Source organism: Artemia franciscana, chromosome 8, assembly GCF_032884065.1.
Source record: "Artemia franciscana chromosome 8, ASM3288406v1, whole genome shotgun sequence".
Classification (NCBI taxonomy): Eukaryota; Metazoa; Arthropoda; class Branchiopoda; order Anostraca; family Artemiidae; genus Artemia; species Artemia franciscana.
In genome coordinates, this window is record NC_088870.1 from 31,067,074 (window position 1) to 31,075,911 (window position 8,838).

At 29.5% G+C, this 8,838-nt stretch overlaps 1 long non-coding RNA gene across 1 annotated transcript in view; it reads right to left on the reverse strand.

Annotated features, from left to right (window-relative positions):
• Positions 1–2,670: 2,670 nt before the first annotated feature.
• LOC136030285 (uncharacterized) overlaps positions 2,671–8,838 on the reverse strand; it is a 50,519-nt gene continuing 44,351 nt past the window's right edge. The window contains exon 2 of the long non-coding RNA XR_010618230.1: positions 2,671–3,400. This is a non-coding gene — a long non-coding RNA (uncharacterized LOC136030285). The remainder of the gene's footprint in view (positions 3,401–8,838) is intronic.

An 8,838-nucleotide genomic window follows, 5' to 3' on the forward strand; every position in this document is an offset into this window, starting at 1 on the left:
TTTTTGTTTTTTACCTTTTTTTAGTTTTTTTAGTTTTTTAGCTTTTTTAGTTTTTTTATTAGTTTTCAGTTTTTTTTTAGTTTTTGCCTTTTTTTAGTTTTTTCAGTTTTTTTTAGTTTTTAGTTTTTTACCTTTTTTTAGTTTTTTTAGTTTTTTAGCTTTTTTAGTTTTTTTTCTTTTTAGTTTTTTTTGTAGTTTTTACCTTTTTTAGTTTTTTTCTTCTTTTGTATTAGTGTGAAATAATTCAGACGTCATATGCGGACAAACACGACGTCACTCGACAGACAGACAGACAGACATAACCCATAAACAACTTATTTTTATATATATTTATTCATATTTTTTTAGTTTTCTTTTTCTCTTTTATTTTTCAGTTTTTTCCTTTTTTTAGTTTTTTTCTTTTTTAGTTTTTAGTTTTTTTTAGTTTTTTACCTTTTTTTAGCTTTTTTTTAGTTTTTTTAGTTTTTTAGCTTTTTTAGTTTTTTTATTAGTTTTCATTTTTTTTGTAGTTTTTGCCTTTTTTTATTTTTTTTTCAGTTTTTTTTAGTTATTGATTTTTACCTTTTTTTAGTTTTTTTTTAGTTTTTTAGCTTTTTTAGTTTTTTTTTCTTTTTAGTTTTTTTTGTAGTTTTTACCTTTTTTAGTTTTTTTCTTCTTTTGTATTAGTGTGAAATAATTCAGACGTCATATGCGAACAAACATGACGTCACCTGATCCACAGATCCACACACAGACAACTTATTTTTATATATATAGACTAGCTGTTGGGGTGGCGCTTCGCGCCACCCCAACACCTAGTTGGTGGGGGCGCTTCGCGCCCCCCCCCCAAGCCCCCCCGCGCGCGTAAGTCGTTACGCGCCATATTAGTTACGCGCCATTGTAGTTGTGTCCCTAGGTCCCACCTGTGAATATAGATATATATATATATATATATATATATATATATATATATATATATATATATATATATATATATATATATATATATATATATATATATATATATATATATATATATATATATATATATATATATATATATATATATATATATATATATATATATATATATATATATATATATATATATATATATATATATATATATATATATATATATATATGTTTTTAACTACGTAAAACTTGCGAATATACAACATTCTTTGCTGTCCCATTGTCTGTGCATATAAATAGATTGTCAGGTTTACCGACTCTTGAACATGCAACATATAATGGTCCATGGGAAAACAATCCGTATTAAGATCTATACCTCATGATTCTAATGATTGCCCTTGAGCTTTGTTGATGGTGATTGCTAATCGACCATTCCCTGAGTCGCCATCGTCATTTATATATCCCCCTGTGCACCCCGGCGTCCCCTTTGTAGTTATGTCCCTGTGTCCCGGTCGTCATTTATATTCCCTGTGTCCCGGTCGTCATTTGTGTCCCCGTGTTCCAGTCTGTGATTTCTCTTTGAGTGTCCCGGGCGTCATTTATATTCCTTGTGTCCCGGTGTCCCGGTCGTCATTTATATCCCCCTGGGCCCCCCGGCGTCCCCATTGTAGTTGTGTCCCTGTGTCCCGGTCGTCATTTATATTCCCTGTGTCCCGGTCGTCATTTGTATCCCGGTGTCCCGGTCTGTATATACATTCGTTTTTTAGTTTTGTTTTCCTCCTTTATTTTTTTCCTTTTTTCTTTTTTTTCTTTTTTAGTTTATTTAGATTTTTAGATTTTTTAGTTTTTGTATTAGTTTTTAGTTTTTTTGTAGTTTTTACCATTTTTTTAGTTTTTTTAGTTTTTTTTTTTACTTATGTCCTGGTCGTCATTTATACTCCCTGTGTCCCGGTCGTCATTTGTGTCTCGGTGCTTTGTTGATTGCTTATTTATATTATACTAGCTGTTGGGGTGGCGCTTCGCGCCACCCCAACACCTAGTTGGTGGGGGCGCTTCGCGCCCCCCCCAAGCCCCCCCGCGCGCGTAAGTCGTTACGCGCCATAATAGTTACGCGCCATTGTAGTTGTGTCCCTATGTCCCACCTGTGAATATAGATAGATATATATATATGGTTTTAACTACGTAAAACTTGCGAATATACAACATTCTTTGCTGTCCCATTGTCTTTGCATATAAATAGATTGTCAGGTTTACCGACTCTTGAACATGCAACATATAATGGTCCATGGGAAAACAATCTGTATTCAGATCTATACCTCATGATTCTAATGATTGCCCTTGAGCTTTGTTGATGGTGATTGCTAATCGACCATTCCCTGTCCCGGTGTCCCGGTCGTCATTTACATCCCCCTGTTTCCCCCGGTGTCCCCGTTGTAGTTGTGTCCCTGTGTCCCGGTCGTCATTTATATTCCCTGTGTCCCGGGTCCCGGTCGTCATTTGTATCCCGGTGTCCCGGTCTGTATATACATTCGTTTTTTAGTTTTGTTTTTCTCCTTTATTTTTTTCCTTTTTTTTTCTTTTTTAGCTTATTTAGATTTTTAGATTTTTTAGTTTTTTTATTAGTTTTTAGTTTTTTTTTCTTTTTAGTTTTTTTGTCCCGGTCGTCATTTATATCCCCCTGTTTCCCCCGGTGTCCCCGTTGTAGTTGTGTCCCTGTGTCCCGGTCGTCATTTATATTCCCTGTGTCCCGGTCGTCATTTGTATCCCGGTGTACCGGAGTTGTGTCCCTGTGTCCCGGTCGTCATTTATATTCCCTGTGTCCCGGGTCCCGGTCGTCATTTGTATCCCGGTGTCCCGGTCTGTATATACATTCGTTTTTTAGTTTTGTTTTTCTCCTTTATTTTTTTCCTTTTTTTTTCTTTTTTAGCTTATTTAGATTTTTAGATTTTTTAGTTTTTTTATTAGTTTTTAGTTTTTTTTTCTTTTTAGTTTTTTTGTCCCGGTCGTCATTTATATCCCCCTGTTTCCCCCGGGTCGTCATTTATACTCCCTGTGTCCCGGTGCTTTGTTGATTGCTAATCGAACATTCCTTTTGTCCTGGTCGCTTTCTCTTTGAGTGTCGTCATTTATTTTTTTCTTTTTTAGTTCTTTTAGTTTTTACCTTTTTTAGTTTTTTTTAGTTTTTAGTTTTTTTAGTTTTTTACCTTTTTTTAGTTTTTTTAGTTTTTTTAGTTTTTTAGCTTTTTTATTTTTTTTATTAGTTTTTAGTTTTTTTGTAGTTTTTGCCTTTTTTTAGTTTTTTTAGTTTTTTAGCTTTTTTATTTTTTTTATTAGTTTTTAGTTTTTTTTGTAGTTTTTGCCTTTTTTTTCTCTTTGAGTGTCGTCATTTATTAGTTTTTTCCTTTTTTTTTAGTTTTTTATTGGTTTTTACCTTTATTTTAGCTTATTTTTCAGTTTTTTCCTTTTTTTTAGTTTTTTTTATTTTTTATTTTTTTTAGTTTTTTACCTTTTTTTAGTTTTTTTTAGTTTTTTTAGTTTTTTAGCTTTTTTAGTTTTTTTATTAGTTTTTATTTTTTTTGTAGTTTTTGCCTTTTTTTATTTTTTTCAGTTTTTTTTAGTTATTAGATTTTTACCTTTTTTTAGTTTTTTAGCTTTTTTATTTTTTTTCTTTTTAGTTTTTTTTTGTAGTTTTTACCTTTTTTAGTTTTTTTCTTCTTTTGTATTAGTGTGAAATAATTCAGACGTCATATGCGAACAAACATGACGTCACCTGATCCACAGATCCACACACAGACAACTTATTTTTATATATATACTAGCTGTTGGGGTGGCGCTTCGCGCCACCCCAACACCTAGTTGGTGGGGGCGCTTCGCGCCCCCCCCCCAAGCCCCCCCGCGCGCGTCAGTCGTTACGCGCCATAATAGTTACGCGCCATTGTAGTTGTGTCCCTATGTCCCACCTGTGAATATAGATATATATATATATATATATATGGTTTTAACTACGTAAAACTTGCGAATATACAACATTCTTTGCTGTCCCATTGTCTTTGCATATAAATAGATTGTCAGGTTTACCGACTCTTGAACATGCAACATATAATGGTCCATGGGAAAACAATCTGTATTCAGATCTATACCTCATGATTCTAATGATTGCCCTTGAGCTTTGTTGATGGTGATTGCTAATCGACCATTCCCTGTCCCGGTGTCCCGGTCGTCATTTACATCCCCCTGTTTCCCCCGGTGTCCCCGTTGTAGTTGTGTCCCTGTGTCCCGGTCGTCATTTATATTCCCTGTGTCCCGGGTCCCGGTCGTCATTTGTATCCCGGTGTCCCGGTCTGTATATACATTCGTTTTTAGTTTTGTTTTTCTCCTTTATTTTTTTCCTTTTTTTTTCTTTTTTAGCTTATTTAGATTTTTAGATTTTTTAGTTTTTTTATTAGTTTTTAGTTTTTTTTTCTTTTTAGTTTTTTTGTCCCGGTCGTCATTTATATCCCCCTGTTTCCCCCGGTGTCCCCGTTGTAGTTGTGTCCCTGTGTCCCGGTCGTCATTTATATTCCCTGTGTCCCGGTCGTCATTTGTATCCCGGTGTACCGGTCTGTATATACATTCGTTTTTTAGTTTTGTTTTTCTCCTTTATTTTTTTCCTTTTTTTTTCTTTTTTAGTTTATTTAGATTTTTAGATTTTTTAGTTTTTTTATTAGTTTTTAGTTTTTTTTTTCTTTTTAGTTTTTTTTGTAGTTTTTACCTTCTTTTTAGTTTTGTTAATTTTTTTTTTACTTGTGTCCTGGTCGTCATTTATACTCCCTGTGTCCCGGTGCTTTGTTGATTGCTAATCGAACATTCCCTTTGTCCTGGTCGCTTTCTCTTTGAGTGTCGTCATTTATTTTTTTCTTTTTTAGTTCTTTTAGTTTTTACCTTTTTTAGTTTTTTTTAGTTTTTAGTTTTTTTAGTTTTTTACCTTTTTTTAGTTTTTTTAGTTTTTTTAGTTTTTTAGCTTTTTTATTTTTTTTATTAGTTTTTAGTTTTTTTGTAGTTTTTGCCTTTTTTTTAGTTTTTTTAGTTTTTTAGCTTTTTTATTAGTTTTTAGTTTTTTTTGTAGTTTTTGCCTTTTTTTAGTTTTTTCAGTTTTTTAGCTTTTTTATTTTTTTTATTAGTTTTTAGTTTTTTTTTGTAGTTTTTGCCTTTTTTTTAGTTTTTTCAGTTTTGACGTCACCTGATCCAGTTTTTTCAGGTGACGTCACCTGATCCACGATCCACAGATCCACAGACAACTTATTTTTATATATATAGATAGTTTTTTTTTTTTTTACTTATGTCCTGGTCGTCATTTATACTCCCTGTGTCCCGGTGCTTTGTTGATTGCTAATCGAACATTCCTTTTGTCCTGGTCGCTTTCTCTTTGAGTGTCGTCATTTATTAGTTTTTTCCTTTTTTTTTTAGTTTTTTATTGGTTTTTACCTTTATTTTAGCTTATTTTTCAGTTTTTTCCTTTTTTTTAGTTTTTTTTTATTTTTTATTTTTTTTAGTTTTTTACCTTTTTTTTAGTTTTTTTAGTTTTTTTAGTTTTTTAGCTTTTTTACTTTTTTTATTAGTTTTTAGTTTTTTTTTGTAGTTTTTGCCTTTTTTTAGTTTTTTCAGTTTTTTTTTAGTTTTTTATTGGTTTTTACCTTTATAGTTTTTTTAGTTTTTTAGCTTTTTTATTTTTTTTATTAGTTTTTAGTTTTTTTTGTAGTTTTTGCCTTTTTTTAGTTTTTTCAGTTTTGACGTCACCTGATCCAGTTTTTTCCATGACGTCACCTGACACATCCATCCATCCATCCACAGACAACTTATTTTTATATATATATATATATATATATATATATATATATATATATAGATATATATATATATATATATATATATATATATATACATAATATATATCTATATATCTATATATATAAAAATAAGTTGTCTGTGGATGGATGGATGGATGGATGTGTGGATGGATGTGTCTGGTGACATCACCTGAAAAAACTGGATTAGGTGACGTCAAAACTGAAAAAACTAAAAAAAGGCAAAAACTACAAAAAAAACTAAAAACTAATAAAAAAAATAAAAAAGCTAAAAAACTAAAAAAACTATAAAGGTAAAAACCAATAAAAAACTAAAAAAAAAACTGAAAAAACTAAAAAAAGGCAAAAACTACAAAAAAAAACTAAAAACTAATAAAAAAAGTAAAAAAGCTAAAAAACTAAAAAAACTAAAAAAACTAAAAAAAGGTAAAAAACTAAAAAAAATAAAAAATAAAAAAAAACTAAAAAAAAAGGAAAAAACTGAAAAATAAGCTAAAATAAAGGTAAAAACCAATAAAAAACTAAAAAAAAAAAGGAAAAAACTAATAAATGACGACACTCAAAGAGAAAGCGACCAGGACAAAAAACTAAAAAAAAGGCAAAAACTACAAAAAAACTAAAAACTAATAAAAAAAATAAAAAAGCTAAAAAACTAAAAAAACTAAGACCGGGACACAGGGACACAACTACAACGGGGACACCGGGGGAAACAGGGGGATATAAATGACGACCGGGACAAAAAAACTAAAAAGAAATAAAAACTAAAAACTAATAAAAAAAACTAAAAAATCTAAAAATCTAAATAAGCTAAAAAAGAAAAAAAAAGGAAAAAAATAAAGGAGAAAAACAAAACTAAAAAACGAATGTATATACAGACCGGGACACCGGGATACAAATGATGACCGGGACCCGGGACACAGGGAATATAAATGACGACTAAAAAAAGGAAAAAACTGAAAAATAAGCTAAAATAAAGGTAAAAACCAATAAAAAAACTAAAAAAAGGAAAAAACTGAAAAATAAGCTAAAATAAAGGTAAAAACCAATAAAAAACTAAAAAGAAAAAAAGGAAAAAACTAAAAAAAATTTCATCTAAAAAAACTAAAAAAAACTAAAAAAGGTAAAAACTAAAAGAACTAAAAAAGAAAAAAATAAATGACGACACTCAAAGAGAAAGCGACCAGGACAAAAGGAATGTTCGATTAACAATCAACAAAGCACCGGGACACAGGGAGTATAAATGACGACCAGGACATAAGTAAAAAAAAAAACTAACAAAACTAAAAAGAAGGTAAAAACTACAAAAAAACTAAAAAGAAAAAAAACTAAAAAAAGGCAAAAACTACAAAAAAAACTAAAAACTAATAAAAAAGCTAAAAAACTAAAAACTAATAAAAAAAAATAAAAAAGCTAAAAAACTAAAAAAAATAAAAAAACTAAAAAAAGGTAAAAAACTAAAAAAACTAAAAACTAAAAAAAAAACTGAAAAATAAGCTAAAATAAAGGTAAAAACCAATAAAAAACTAAAAAAAAACTAAAAAAAAAAAATGAAAAAACTAAAAAAAAGGCAAAAACTACAAAAAAAACTAAAAACTAATAAAAAAAGTAAAAAAGCTAAAAAACTAAAAAAAATAAAAAAACTAAAAAAAGGTAAAAAACTAAAAAAATAAAAAATAAAAAAAACTAAAAAAAAAGGAAAAAACTGAAAAATAAGCTAAAATAAAGGTAAAAACCAATAAAAAACTAAAAAGGAAAAAACTAAAAAAAATTTCATCTAAAAAACTAAAAAAAACTAAAAAAGGTAAAACTAAAAGAACTAAAAAAGAAAAAAATAAATGACGAGACAAAAGGAATGTTCGATTAGCAATCAACAAAGCACCGGGACCAGGGAGTATAAATGACGACCAGGACATAAGTAAAAAAAAAACTAACAAAACTAAAAAGAAGGTAAAAACTACAAAAAAACTAAAAAGAAAAAAAAACTAAAAACTAATAAAAAAACTAAAAAATTTAAAAATCTAAATAAACTAAAAAAGGAAAAAAATAAAGGAGAAAAACAAAACTAAAAAACGAATGTATATACAGACCGGGACACCGGGATACAAATGACGACCGGGACACAGGGAATATAAATGACGACCGGGACACAGGGACACAACTACAACGGGGACACCGGGGGAAACAGGGGGATATAAATGACGACCGGGACACCGGGACAGGGAATGGTCGATTAGCAATCACCATCAACAAAGCTCAAGGGCAATCATTAGAATCATGAGGTATAGATCTGAATACAGATTGTTTTCCCATGGACCATTATATGTTGCATGTTCAAGAGTCGGTAAACCTGACAATCTATTTATATGCAAAGACAATGGGACAGCAAAGAATGTTGTATATTCGCAAGTTTTACGTAGTTAAAACCATATATATATATATATATATATATATATATATATATATATATATATATATACATATATATATATCTATCTATATTCACAGGTGGGACATAGGGACACAACTACAATGGCGCGTAACTATTATGGCGCGTAACGACTTACGCGCGCGGGGGGGCTTGGGGGGGGCGCGAAGCGCCCCCACCAACTAGGTGTTGGGGTGGCGCGAAGCGCCACCCCAACAGCTAGTCTATATATATAAAAATAAGTTGTCTGTGGATGGATGGATGGATGGATGTGTCAGGTGACGTCACCTGAAAAAACTGGATCAGGTGACGTCAAAACTGAAAAAACTAAAAAAAGGCAAAAACTACAAAAAAAACTAAAAACTAATAAAAAAAATAAAAAAGCTAAAAAACTAAAAAAACTATAAAGGTAAAAACCAATAAAAAACTAAAAAAAAAACTGAAAAAACTAAAAAAAGGCAAAAACTACAAAAAAAACTAAAAACTAATAAAAAAAGTAAAAAAGCTAAAAAACTAAAAAAAACTAAAAAAACTAAAAAAACTAAAAAAAGGTAAAAAACTAAAAAAAATAAAAAATAAAAAAAAACTAAAAAAAAGGAAAAAACTGAAAAATAAGCTAAAATAAAGGTAAAAACCAATAAAAAACTAAAAAAAAAAAGGAAAAAACTAATAAAT